Here is a 14,128-nt window from a genome sequence, read left to right on the forward strand (position 1 = left end):
ATGTATTAAACATTTGCGTGCTGAAAATTATTTTTACATGTAAGGACCAATAATAAGGTGCTGCTGAGATTTGAACTCAGGATTTCCTGGTTACGAGACAGGTGCTTTAACCACTTAGCCACAGCACCTATTTTAGTGATACAGAAGGGATCATTAATTTAGTATTGGTGATCAAATTCTGTGCCTGTGTTAAAATGTCTTAATAAGTATTCTAATGTTAAACAAGCAAGGATTCCTAATCTGTAAACAAGAATAGCTATGTTGTATTAAAAAAGAACACATTTTAAACTCAATCCCATATTTTGAATAGTTCATAAATAAGTGTTTTACATATATTCATCAATATTGCTAAAATCTAGGGTTATATTTAATCTGCCTCTTGCTCATTGAAATACCTTTTTGATTTTTGCAATCACAGTATTGTTACTATAATATTGAAAACACTTTCAGTTTTTATTAGGTTTATGATGATCTGTTCAACCGAAAAATAAATCAGACTTTTCTAATTTAATTGAATCGCAGGACGAATTAATGAAAATAGTTTTTTATTTAAGAATGCGGAAAGCAAGGCACCTCTGAGATTTGAACTGAGGATCTCCTGTTTACTAGACAGGCGCTTTAACCAGCTAAGCCACAGCACCCTCTTGAAAATGCTTTAAGGAACAGTTTCCCATATGGTGTTCAAGAGAATCCTGAGTTTTTCACTTTCATAATCATTTCTCAGTTCAGAAAACGCTCTACTCAACTACTTTAGACGAGGATACTGATCCTATTCATAAACACCTCATTGATATATTGCTTATCTTGTTCATAAATGTTTTAATCATGCCTTCTTTAAGAATGCATTACTTGAATTCAACTCTAGAATGATTTTTTATCTCTATTTTGCTCTTTGTCACTCTTTTTTCCCTTTTTCATTCAAAACAGTACTTTGAAAATCTTCACAATACCACGTTTTTTTGTTTTTCAATTTAAGATGACCCATTCTAATGTTCACAGAACAACACTTTTCTTTTTAAATGTATTAAACATTTGCGTGATGAAAATTATTTTTACATGTAAGGATCAATAATAAGGTGCTGCTGAGATTTGAACTTAGGATTTCCTGTTTACGAGACAGGCGCTTTAACCACTTAGCCACAGCACCTATTTTAGTGATACAGAAGGGATCATTAATTTAGTATTGGTGATCAAATTCTGTGCCTGTGTTAAAGTGTCTTAATATGTATTCTAATGTTAAACAAGCAAGGATTCCTAATCTGTAAACAAGAATACCTATGTTGTATTAAAAAAGAACACATTTTAAACTCAATCCCATATTTTGAATAGTTTATAAATAAGTGTTTTACAAATATTCATCAATATTGCTCAAATCTAGGGTCATATTTCATCTGCCTCTTGATCATTGAAATACCTTTTTAATTTTGCAATCACAGTATTGTTACTATAATATTGAAAACACTTACAGTTTTTATTAGGTTTAAGATGATCTGTTCAACCGAAAGATAAATCAGACTTTTCTAATTTAATTGAATCGCAGGACGACTTAATGAAAATAATTTTTTATTTAAGAATGAGGAAAGCAAGGCACTGCTTAGATTTGAACTCAGGATCTCCTGTTTACTAGACAGGCGCTTTAACCAGCTAAGCCACAGCACCCTCTTGAAAATACTTTAAGGAACAGTTTGCCATTTGGTGTTCAAGAGAAACCTGAGTTTTTCACTTTCATAATCATTTCTCAGTTCAGAAAACGCACTACTCAAATAGTTTAGACGAGAATACTGATCCTATTCATAAACACCTCATTGATATATTGCTTATCCTGTTCATAAATGTTTTAATCATGCCTTCTTTAAGAATGCATTACTTGAATTCAACTCTAGAATGATTTTTTATCTCTCTTTTGCTCTTTGTCACTCTTTTTTCCCTTTTTCATTCAAAGCATTACTTTGAAAATCTTCACAATACCACATTTTTTTGTTTTTCAATTTAAGATGACCCATTCTAATGTTCACAGAACAACACTTTTCTTTTTAAAATGTATTAAACATTTGCGTGATGAAAATTATTTTTACATGTAAGGACCAATAATAAGGTGCTGCTGAGATTTGAACTCAGGATTTCCCGTTTACGAGACAGGCGCTTTAACCACTTAGCCACAGCACCTACTTTACTGATATAGAAGGGATCATTAATTTAGTATTGGTGATCAAATTCTATGCCTGTGTCAAAGTGTCTTAATATGTATTCTAATGTTAAACAAGCAAGGATTCCTAATCTGTAAACAAGAATAGCTATGTTGTATTAAAAAAGAACACATTTTAAACTCAATCCCATATTTTGAATAGTTCATGAATAAGTGTTTTATATATATTCATCAATATTGCTCAAATCTAGGGTTATATTTAATCTGCCTCTTGCTCATTGAAATACCTTTTTGATTTTGCAATCACAGTATTGTTACTATAATATTGAAAACACTTTCAGTTTTTATTAGGTTTAAGATGATCTGTTCAACCGATAGATAAATCAGACTTTTCTAATTTAATTGAATCGCAGGACGAATTAATGAAAATAGTTTTTTATTTAAGAATGAGGAAAGCAAGGCACTGCTGAGATTTGAACTCAGGATCTCCTGTTTACTAGACACGCGCTTTAACCAGCTAAGCCACAGCACCCTCTTGAAAATGCTTTAAGGAACAGTTTGCCATATGGTGTTCAAGAGAAACCTGAGTTTTTCACTTTCATAATCATTTCTCAGTTCAGAAAACGCACTACTCAAATAGTTTAGACGAGGATACTGATCCTATTCATAAACACCTCATTGATATATTGCTTATCCTGTTCATAAATGTTTTAATTATGCCTTCTTTAAGAATGCATTACTTGATTTCAACTCTAGAATGATTTTTTATCTCTATTTTGCTCTTTGTCACTCTTTTTTCCCTTTTTCATTCAAAGCATTACTTTGAAAATCTTCACAATACCACGTTTTTTTGTTTTTCAATTTAAGATGACCCATTCTAATGTTCACAGAACAACACTTTTCTTTTTAAAATGTATTAAACATTTGCGTGATGAAAATAATTGTTACATGTAAGGACCAATAATAAGGTGCTGCTGAGATTTGAACTCAGGATTTCCTGTTTACGAGACAGGCGCTTTAACCACTTAGCCACAGCACCTATTTTAGTGATACAGAAGGGATCATTAATTTAGTATTGGTGATCAAATTCTGTGCCTGTGTTAAAGTGTCTTAATATGTATTCTAATGTTAAACAAGCAAGGATTTCTAATCTGTAAACAAGAATAGCTATGTTGTATCACAAAAGAACACATTTTAAACTCAATCCCATATTTTGAATAGTTCATAAATAAGTGTTGTACATATATTCATCAATATTGCTCAAATCTAGGGTTATATTTCATCTGCCTCTTGCTCATTGAAATACCTTTCTGATTTTTGCAATCACAGTATTGTTACTATAATATTGATAACACTTTCAGTTTTTATTAGGTTTAAGATGATCTGTTCAACCGAAAGATAAATCAGACTTTTCTAATTGAATTGAATCGCAGGATGACTTAATGAAAATAGTTTTTTATTTAAGAATGCGGAAAGCAAGGCACCTCTGAGATTTGAACTCAGGATCTCCGGTTTACTAGACAGGCGCTTTAACCATCTAAGCCACAGCACCCTCTTGAAAATGCTTTAAGGAACAGTTTGCCATATGGTGTTCAAGAGAATCCTGAGTTTTTCACTTTCATAATCATTTCTCAGTTCAGAAAACGCTCTACTCAACTACTTTAGACGAGGATACTGATCCTATTCATAAACACCTCATTGATATATTGCTTATCTTGTTCATAATGTTTTAATCATGCCTTCTTTAAGAATGCATTACTTGAATTCAACTCTAGAATGATTTTTTATCTCTATTTTGCTCTTTGTCACTTTTTTCTCCCTTTTTCATTCAAAGCATTACTTTGAAAATCTTCACAATACCACGTTTTTTTGTTTTTCAATTTAAGATGACCCATTCTAATGTTCACAGAACAACACTTTTCTTTTTAAAATATATTAAACATTTGCATGATGAAAATTATTTTTACATGTAAGGACCAATAATAAGGTGCTGCTGAGATTTGAACTCAGGATTTCCTGTTTACGAGACAGGCGCTTTAACCACTTAGCCACAGCACCTATTTAAGTGATACAGAAGGGATCATTAATTTAGTATTGGTGATCAAATTCTGTGCCTGTGTTAAAGTGTCTTAATATGTATTCTAATGTTAAACAAGCAAGGATTCCTAATCTGTAAACAAGAATAGCTATGTTGTATTACAAAAGAACACATTTTAAACTCAATCACATATTTTGAATAGTTCATAAATAAGTGTTTTACATATATTAATCAATATTGCTCAAATCTAGGGTTACATTTCATCTTCCTCTTGCTCATTGAAATACCTTTTTGATTTTTGCAATCACAGTATTGTTACTATAATATTGAAAACACATTCAGTTTTTATTAGGTTTAAGATGATCTGTTCAACCGAAAGATAAATCAGACTTTTCTAATTTAATTGAATCGCAGGACGAATTAATGAAAATAGTTTTTTATTTAAGAATGAGGAAAGCAAGGCACTGCTGAGATTTGAACTCAGGATCTCCTGTTTACTAGACAGGCGCTTTAACCAGCTAAGCGACAGCACCCTCTTGAAAATGCTTTAAGGAACAGTTTGTCATATGGTGTTCAAGAGAATCCTGAGTTGTTCACTTTCATAATCATTTCTCAGTTCAGAAAACGCTCTACTCAACTACTTTAGACGAGGATACTGATCCTATTGATAAACACCTCATTGATATATTGCTTATCCTGTTCATAAATGTTTTAATTATGCCTTCTTTAAGAATGCATTACTTGATTTCAACTCTAGAATGATTTTTTATCTCTATTTTGCTCTTTGTCACTCTTTTTTCCCTTTTTCATTCAAAGCATTACTTTGAAAATCTTCACAATACCACGTTTTTTAGTTTTTCAATTTAAGATGACCCATTCTAATGTTCACAGAACAACACTTTTCTTTTTAAAATGTATTAAACATTTGCGTGATGAAAATTATTTTTACATGTAAGGACCAATAATAAGGTACTGCTGAGATTTGAACTCAGGATTTCCTGTTTACGAGACAGGTGCTTTAACCACTTAGCCATAGCACCTAATTTAGTGATACAGAAGGGATCATTAATTTAGTATTGGTGATCAAATTCTGTGCCTGTGTTAAAGTGTCTTAATATGTATTCTAATGTTAAACAAGCAAGGATTCCTAATCTGTAAACAAGAATACCTATGTTGTATTAAAAAAGAACACATTTTAAACTCAATCCCATATTTTGAATAGTTTATAAATAAGTGTTTTACAAATATTCATCAATATTGCTCAAATCTAGGGTCATATTTCATCTGCCTCTTGATCATTGAAATACCTTTTTAATTTTGCAATCACAGTATTGTTACTATAATATTGAAAACACTTACAGTTTTTATTAGGTTTAAGATGATCTGTTCAACCGAAAGATAAATCAGACTTTTCTAATTTAATTGAATCGCAGGACGACTTAATGAAAATAATTTTTTATTTAAGAATGAGGAAAGCAAGGCACTGCTTAGATTTGAACTCAGGATCTCCTGTTTACTAGACAGGCGCTTTAACCAGCTAAGCCACAGCACCCTCTTGAAAATACTTTAAGGAACAGTTTGCCATTTGGTGTTCAAGAGAAACCTGAGTTTTTCACTTTCATAATCATTTCTCAGTTCAGAAAACGCACTACTCAAATAGTTTAGACGAGAATACTGATCCTATTCATAAACACCTCATTGATATATTGCTTATCCTGTTCATAAATGTTTTAATCATGCCTTCTTTAAGAATGCATTACTTGAATTCAACTCTAGAATGATTTTTTATCTCTCTTTTGCTCTTTGTCACTCTTTTTTCCCTTTTTCATTCAAAGCATTACTTTGAAAATCTTCACAATACCACATTTTTTTGTTTTTCAATTTAAGATGACCCATTCTAATGTTCACAGAACAACACTTTTCTTTTTAAAATGTATTAAACATTTGCGTGATGAAAATTATTTTTACATGTAAGGACCAATAATAAGGTGCTGCTGAGATTTGAACTCAGGATTTCCCGTTTACGAGACAGGCGCTTTAACCACTTAGCCACAGCACCTACTTTACTGATATAGAAGGGATCATTAATTTAGTATTGGTGATCAAATTCTATGCCTGTGTCAAAGTGTCTTAATATGTATTCTAATGTTAAACAAGCAAGGATTCCTAATCTGTAAACAAGAATAGCTATGTTGTATTAAAAAAGAACACATTTTAAACTCAATCCCATATTTTGAATAGTTCATAAATAAGTGTTTTACATATATTCATCAATATTGCTCAAATCTAGGGTTACATTTCATCTGCCTCTTGCTCATTGAAATACCTTTTTGATTTTGCAATCACAGTATTGTTACTATAATATTGTAAACACTTTCAGTTTTTATTAGGTTTAAGATGATCTGTTCAACCGAAAGATAAATCAGACTTTTCTAATTTAATTGAATCGCAGGACGAATTAATGAAAATAGTTTTTTATTTAAGAAAGAGGAAAGCAAGGCACTGCTGAGATTTGAACTCAGGATCTCCTGTTTACTAGACAGGCGCGTTAACCAGCTAAGCCACAGCACCCTCTTGAAAATGCTTTAAGGAACAGTTTGCAATATGGTGTTCAAGAGACTCCTGAGTTTTTCACTTTCATAATCATTTCTCAGTTCAGAAAACGCTCTACTCAACTACTTTAGACGAGGATACTGATCCTATTGATAAACACCTCATTGATATATTGCTTATCTTGTTCATAAATGTTTTAATCATGCCTTCTTTAAGAATGCATTACTTGAATTCAACTCTAGAATGATTTTTTATCTCTATTTTGCTCTTTGTCACTCTTTTTTCCCTTTTTCATTCAAAGCATTACTTTAAAAATCTTCACAATACCACGTTTTTTTGTTTTTCAATTTAAGATGACCCATTCTAATGTTCACAGAACAACACTTTTCTTTTTAAAATGTATTAAACATTTGCGTGATGAAAATTATTTTTACATGTAAGGACCAATAATAAGGTGCTGCTGAGATTTGAACTCAGGATTTCCTGTTTACGAGACAGGCGCTTTAACCACTTAGCCACAGCACCTATTTTAGTGATACAGAAGGGATCATTAATTTAGTATTGGTAATCAAATTCTGTGCCTGTGTTAAAGTGTCTTAATATGTATTCTAATGTTAAACAAGCAAGGATTCCTAATCTGTAAACAAGAATAGCTATGTTGTATTACAAAAGAACACATTTTAAACTCAATCCCATATGTTGAATAGTTCATAAATAAGTGTTTTACATATATTCATCAATATTGCTCAAATCTAGGGTTATATTTCATCTGCCTCTTGCTCATTGAAATACCTTTTAGATTTTTGCAATCACAGTATTGTTACTATATTATTGAAAACACTTTCAGTTATTATTAGGTTTAAGATGATCTGTTCAACCGAAAGATAAATCAGACTTTTCTAATTTAATTGAATCGCAGGACGACTTAATGAAAATAATTTTTTATTTAAGAATAAGGAAAGCAAGGCACTGCTGAGATTTAAACTCAGGATCTCCTGTTTACTAGACAGGCGCTTTAACCAGCTAAGCCACAGCACCCTCTTGAAAATGCTTTAAGGAACAGTTTGCCATATGGTGTTCAAGAGAAACCTGAGTTTTTCACTTTCATAATCATTTCTCAGTTCAGAAAACGCACTACTCAAATAGTTTAGACGAGGATACTGATCCTATTCATAAACACCTCATTGATATATTGCTTATCCTGTTCATAAATGTTTTAATTATGCCTTCTTTAAGAATGCATTACTTGATTTCAACTCTAGAATGATTTTTCATCTCTATTTTGCTCTTTGTCACTCTTTTTTCCCTTTTTCATTCAAAGCATTACTTTGAAAATCTTCACAATACCACGTTTTTTTGTTTTTCAATTTAAGATGACCCATTCTAATGTTCACAGAACAACACTTTTCTTTTTAAAATCAATTAAACATTTGCGTGATGAAAATTATTTTTACATGTAAGGACCAATAATAAGGTGCTGCTGAGATTTGAACTCAGGATTTCCTGTTTACGAGACAGGCGCTTTAACCACTTAGCCACAGCATCTACTTTAGTGATACAGAAGGGATCATTAATTTAGTATTGGTGATCAACTTCTGTGCCTGTGTTAAAGTGTCTTAATATGTATTCTAATGTTAAACAAGCAAGGATTCCTAATCTGTAAACAAGAATAGCTATGTTGTCTTAAAAAAGAACACATTTTAAACTCAATCCCATATTTTGAATAGTTTATAAATAAGTGTTTTACATATATTCATCAATATTGCTCAAATCTAGGGTCATATTTCATCTGCCTCTTGCTCATTGAAATACCTTTTTGAATTTTGCAATCACAGTATTGTTACTATAATATTGAAAACACTTTCAGTTTTTATTAGGTTTAAGATGATCTGTTCAACCGAAAGATAAATCAGACTTTTCTAATTGAATTGAATCGCAGGACGACTTAATGAAAATAATTTTTTATGTAAGAATGAGGAAAGCAAGGCACTGCTGAGATTTGAACTCAGGATCTACTGTTTACTAGACAGGCGCTTTAACCAGCTAAGCCACAGCACCCTCTTGAAAATGCTTTAAGGAACAGTTTGCCATATGGTGTTCAAGAGAAACCTGAGTTTTTCACTTTCATAATCATTTCTCAGTTCAGAAAACGCACTACTCAAATAGTTTAGACGAGGATACTGATCCTATTCATAAACACCTCATTGATATATTGCTTATCCTGTTCATAAATGTTTTAATTATGCCTTCTTTAAGAATGCATTACTTGAATTCAACTCTAGAATGATTTTTTATCTCTATTTTGCTCTTTGTCACTCTTTTTTCCCTTTTTCATTCAAAGCATTACTTTGAAAATCTTCACAATACCACGTTTTTTTGTTTTTCAATTTAAGATGACCCATTCTAATGTTCACAGAACAACACTTTTCTTTTTAAAATGTATTAAACATTTGCGTGCTGAAAATTATTTTTACATGTAAGGACCAATAATAAGGTGCTGCTGAGATTTGAACGCAGGATTTCTTGTTTATGAGACAGGCGCTTTAACCACTTAGCCACAGCAGCTTTTTTAGTGATACAGAAGGGATCATTAATTTAGTATTGGTGATCAAATTCTGTGCCTGTGTTAAAGTGTCTTAATATGTATTCTAATGTTAAACAAGCAAGGATTCCTAATCTGTAAACAAGAATTGCTATGTTGTATTACAAAAGAACACATTTTAAACTTAATCCCATATTTTGAATAGTTCATAAATAAGTGTTTTACATACATTCATCAATATTGCTCAAATCTAGGGTTATATTTCATCTGCCTCTTGCTCATTGAAATACCTTTCTGATTTTTGCAATCACAGTATTGTTACTATAATATTGAAAACACTTTCAGTTTTTATTAGGTTTAAGATGATCTGTTCAACCGAAAGATAAATCAGACTTTTCTAATTGAATTGAATCGCAGGACGACTTAATGAAAATAGTTTTTTATTTAAGAATGAGAAAAGCAAGGCACTGCTGAGATTTGAACTCAGGATCTCCTGTTTACTAGACAGGCGCTTTAACCAGCTAATCCACAGCACCCTCTTGAAAATGCTTTAAGGAACAGTTTGCCATATGGTGTTCAAGAGAAACCTGAGTTTTTCACTTTCATAATCATTTCTCAGTTCAGAAAACGCACTACTCAAATAGTTTAGACGAGGATACTGATCCTATTCATAAACACCTCATTGATATATTGCTTATCCTGTTCATAAATGTTTTAATTATGCCTTCTTTAAGAATGCATTACTTGAATTCAACTCTAGAATGATTTTTTATGTCTATTTTTCTCTTTGTCACTCTTTTTCCCTTTTTCATTCAAAGCATTACTTTGAAAATCTTCACAATACCACGTTTTTTAGTTTTTCAATTTAAGATGACCCATTCTAATGTTCACAGAACAACACTTTTCTTTTTAAAACGTATTAAACATTTGCGTGATGAAAATTATTTTTACATGTAAGGACCAATAATAAGGTGCTGCTGACATTTGAACTCAGGATTTCCTGTTTACGAGACAGGCGCTTTAACCACTTAGCAACAGCACCTATTTTAGTGATACAGAAGGGATCATTAATTTAGTATTGGTGATCAAATTCTGTGCCTGTGTTAAAGTGTCTTAATATGTATTCTAATGTTAAACAAGCAAGGATTCCTAATCTGTAAACAGAAATAGCTATGTTGTATTACAAAAGAACACATTTTAAACTCAATCCCATATTTTGAATAGTTCATAAATAAGTGTTTTACATATATTAATCAATATTGCTCAAATCTAGGGTTACATTTCATCTGCCTCTTGCTCATTGAAATACCTTTTTGATTTTTGCAATCACAGTATTGTTACTATAATATTGAAAACACTTTCAGTTTTTATTAGGTTTAAGATGATCTGTTCAACCGAAAGATAAATCAGACTTTTCTAATTGAATTGAATCGCAGGACGAATTAATGAAAATAGTTTTTTATTTAAGAATGAGGAAAGCAAGGCACTGCTGAGATTTGAACTCAGGATCTCCTGTTTACTAGACAGGCGCTTTAACCAGCTAAGCGACAGCACCCTCTTGAAAATGCTTTAAGGAACAGTTTGTCATATGGTGTTCAAGAGAATCCTGAGTTTTTCACTTTCATAATCATTTCTCAGTTCAGAAAACGCTCTACTCAACTACTTTAGACGAGGATACTGATCCTATTGATACACACCTCATTGATATATTGCTTATCCTGTTCATAAATGTTTTAATTATGCCTTCTTTAAGAATGCATTACTTGATTTCAACTCTAGAATGATTTTTTATCTCTATTTTGCTCTTTGTCACTCTTTTTTCCCTTTTTCATTCAAAGCATTACTTTGAAAATCTTCACAATACCACGTTTTTTAGTTTTTCAATTTAAGATGACCCATTCTAATGTTCACAGAACAACACTTTTCTTTTTAAAATGTATTAAACATTTGCGTGATGAAAATTATTTTTACATGTAAGGACCAATAATAAGGTACTGCTGAGATTTGAACTCAGGATTTCCTGTTTACGAGAAAGGCGCTTTAACCACTTAGCCACAGCACCTAATTTAGTGATACAGAAGGGATCATTAATTTAGTATTGGTGATCAAATTCTGTGCCTGTGTTAAAGTGTCTTAATATGTATTCTAATGTTAAACAAGCAAGGATTCCTAATCTTTAAACAAGAATACCTATGTTGTATTAAAAAAGAACACATTTTAAACTCAATCCCATATTTTGAATAGTTTATAAATAAGTGTTTTACAAATATTCATCAATATTGCTCAAATCTAGGGTCATATTTCATCTGCCTCTTGATCATTGAAATACCTTTTTTAATTTTGCAATCACAGTATTGTTACTATAATATTGAAAACACTTTCAGTTTTTATTAGGTTTAAGATGATCTGTTCAACCGAAAGATAAATCAGACTTTTCTAATTTAATTGAATCGCAGGACGACTTAATGAAAATAATTTTGTATTTAAGAATGAGGAAAGCAAGGCACTGCTGAGATTTGAACTCAGGATCTTCTGTTTACTAGACAGGCGCTTTAACCAGCTAAGCCACAGCACCCTCTTGAAAAAGTTTTAAGGAACAGTTTGCCATATGGTGTTCAAGAGAAACCTGAGTTTTTCACTTTCATAATCATTTCTCAGTTCAGAAAACGCACTACTCAAATAGTTTAGACGAGGATACTGATCCTATTGATAAACACCTCATTGATATATTGCTTATCCTGTTCATAAATGTTTTAATTATGCCTTCTTTAAGAATGCATTACTTGAATTCAACTCTAGAATGATTTTTTATCTCTATTTTGCTCTTTGTCACTGTTTTTTCCCTTTTTCATTCAAAGCATTACTTTGAAAATCTTCACAATACCATGTTTTTTTGTTTTTCAATTTAAGATGACCCATTCTAATGTTCACAGAACAATACTTTTCTTTTTAAAATGTTTTAAACATTTGCGTAATGAAAATTATTTTTACATGTAAGGACCAATAATAAGGTGCTGCTGAGATTTGAACTCAGGATTTCCTGTTTACGAGACAGGCGCTTTAACCACTTAGCAACAGCACCTATTTTAGTGATACAGAAGGGATCATTAATTTAGTATTGGTGATCAAATTCTGTGCCTGTGTTAAAGTGTCTTAATATGTATTCTAATGTTAAACAAGCAAGGATTCCTAATCTGTAAACAAGAATAGCTATGTTGTATTACAAAAGAACACATTTTAAACTCAATCCCATATTTTGCATAGTTCATAAATAAGTGTTTTACATATGTTCATCAATATTGCTCAAATCTAGGGTTATATTTCATCTGCCTCTTGCTCATTGAAATACCTTTTTGATTTTTGCAATCACAGTATTGTTACTATAATATTGAAAACACTTTCAGTTTTTAATAGGTTTAAGATGATCTGTTCAACCGAAAAATAAATCAGACTTTTCTAATTTGATTGAATCGCAGGACGACTTAATGAAAATAATTTTGTATTTAAGAATGAGGAAAGCAAGGCACTGCTGAGATTTGAACTCAGGATCTCCTGTTTACTAGACAGGCGCTTTAACCAGCTAAGCCACAGCACCCTCTTGAAAAAGTTTTAAGGAACAGTTTGCCATATGGTGTTCAAGAGAAACCTGAGTTTTTCACTTTCATAATCATTTCTCAGTTCAGAAAACGCACTACTCAAATAGTTTAGACGAGGATACTGATCCTATTGATAAACACCTCATTGATATATTGCTTATCCTGTTCATAAATGTTTTAATTATGCCTTCTTTAAGAATGCATTACTTGAATTCAACTCTAGAATGATTTTTTATCTCTATTTTGCTCTTTGTCACTGTTTTTTCCCTTTTTCATTCAAAGCATTACTTTGAAAATCTTCACAATACCATGTTTTTTTGTTTTTCAATTTAAGATGACCCATTCTAATGTTCACAGAACAATACTTTTCTTTTTAAAATGTTTTAAACATTTGCGTAATGAAAATTATTTTTACATGTAAGGACCAATAATAAGGTGCTGCTGAGATTTGAACTCAGGATTTCCTGTTTACGAGACAGGCGCTTTAACCACTTAGCCACAGCACCTACTTTAGAGATATAGAAGGGATCATTAATTTAGTATTGGTGATCAAATTCTGTGCCTGTGTTAAAGTGTCTTAATATGTATTCTAATGTTAAAAAAGCACAGATTTCTAATCTGTAAACAAGAATAGCTATGTTGTATCACAAAAGAACACATTTTAAACTCAATCCCATATTTTGAATAGTTCATAAATAAGTGTTGTACATATATTCATCAATATTGCTCAAATCTAGGGTTATATTTCATCTGCCTCTTGCTCATTGAAATAACTTTCTGATTTTTGCAATCACAGTATTGTTACTATAATATTGAAAACACTTTCAGTTTTTATTAGGTTTAAGATGATCTGTTCCACCGAAAGATAAATCAGACTTTTCTAATTGAATTGAATCGCAGGATGACTTAATGAAAATAGTTTTTTATTTAAGAATGCGGAAAGCAAGGCACCTCTAAGATTTGAACTCAGGATCTCCGGTTTACTAGACAGGCGCTTTCACCATCTAAGCCACAGCACCCTCTTGAAAATGCTTTAAGGAACAGTTTGCCATATGGTGTTCAAGAGAATCCTGAGTTTTTCACTTTCATAATCATTTCTCAGTTCAGAAAACGCTCTACTCAACTACTTTAGACGAGGATACTGATCCTATTCATAAACACCTCATTGATATATTGCTTATCTTGTTCATAATGTTTTAATCATGCCTTCTTTAAGAATGCATTACTTGAATTCAACTCTAGAATGATTTTTT

General features: G+C 31.5%; 11 non-coding genes across 11 annotated transcripts; all 11 read right to left on the reverse strand.

The window, feature by feature from the left end:
* Positions 1-55: 55 nt before the first annotated feature.
* On the reverse strand, positions 56-128 carry TRNAT-CGU (transfer RNA threonine (anticodon CGU)). Its single transcript has one exon. It is a non-coding gene; the product is annotated as a tRNA-Thr (tRNA).
* A 946-nt stretch (positions 129-1,074) lies between these two features.
* TRNAT-CGU (transfer RNA threonine (anticodon CGU)) lies at positions 1,075-1,147 on the reverse strand. Its single transcript has one exon. It is a non-coding gene; the product is annotated as a tRNA-Thr (tRNA).
* A 946-nt stretch (positions 1,148-2,093) lies between these two features.
* TRNAT-CGU (transfer RNA threonine (anticodon CGU)) lies at positions 2,094-2,166 on the reverse strand. The gene has a single exon. It is a non-coding gene; the product is annotated as a tRNA-Thr (tRNA).
* Positions 2,167-3,112: 946 nt separating this feature from the next.
* Positions 3,113-3,185, reverse strand: TRNAT-CGU (transfer RNA threonine (anticodon CGU)). Its single transcript has one exon. It is a non-coding gene; the product is annotated as a tRNA-Thr (tRNA).
* Positions 3,186-4,131: 946 nt separating this feature from the next.
* TRNAT-CGU (transfer RNA threonine (anticodon CGU)) lies at positions 4,132-4,204 on the reverse strand. Its single transcript has one exon. It is a non-coding gene; the product is annotated as a tRNA-Thr (tRNA).
* A 1,966-nt stretch (positions 4,205-6,170) lies between these two features.
* On the reverse strand, positions 6,171-6,243 carry TRNAT-CGU (transfer RNA threonine (anticodon CGU)). Its single transcript has one exon. It is a non-coding gene; the product is annotated as a tRNA-Thr (tRNA).
* A 946-nt stretch (positions 6,244-7,189) lies between these two features.
* Positions 7,190-7,262, reverse strand: TRNAT-CGU (transfer RNA threonine (anticodon CGU)). Its single transcript has one exon. It is a non-coding gene; the product is annotated as a tRNA-Thr (tRNA).
* A 947-nt stretch (positions 7,263-8,209) lies between these two features.
* Positions 8,210-8,282, reverse strand: TRNAT-CGU (transfer RNA threonine (anticodon CGU)). The gene has a single exon. It is a non-coding gene; the product is annotated as a tRNA-Thr (tRNA).
* Positions 8,283-12,288: 4,006 nt separating this feature from the next.
* On the reverse strand, positions 12,289-12,361 carry TRNAT-CGU (transfer RNA threonine (anticodon CGU)). The gene has a single exon. It is a non-coding gene; the product is annotated as a tRNA-Thr (tRNA).
* A 439-nt stretch (positions 12,362-12,800) lies between these two features.
* On the reverse strand, positions 12,801-12,874 carry TRNAT-AGU (transfer RNA threonine (anticodon AGU)). Its single transcript has one exon. It is a non-coding gene; the product is annotated as a tRNA-Thr (tRNA).
* A 434-nt stretch (positions 12,875-13,308) lies between these two features.
* TRNAT-CGU (transfer RNA threonine (anticodon CGU)) lies at positions 13,309-13,381 on the reverse strand. Its single transcript has one exon. It is a non-coding gene; the product is annotated as a tRNA-Thr (tRNA).
* Positions 13,382-14,128: the final 747 nt, after the last annotated feature.

This window comes from Triturus cristatus, chromosome 8 (genome assembly GCF_964204655.1).
Source record: "Triturus cristatus chromosome 8, aTriCri1.1, whole genome shotgun sequence".
In the NCBI taxonomy this organism is placed as follows: Eukaryota; Metazoa; Chordata; class Amphibia; order Caudata; family Salamandridae; genus Triturus; species Triturus cristatus.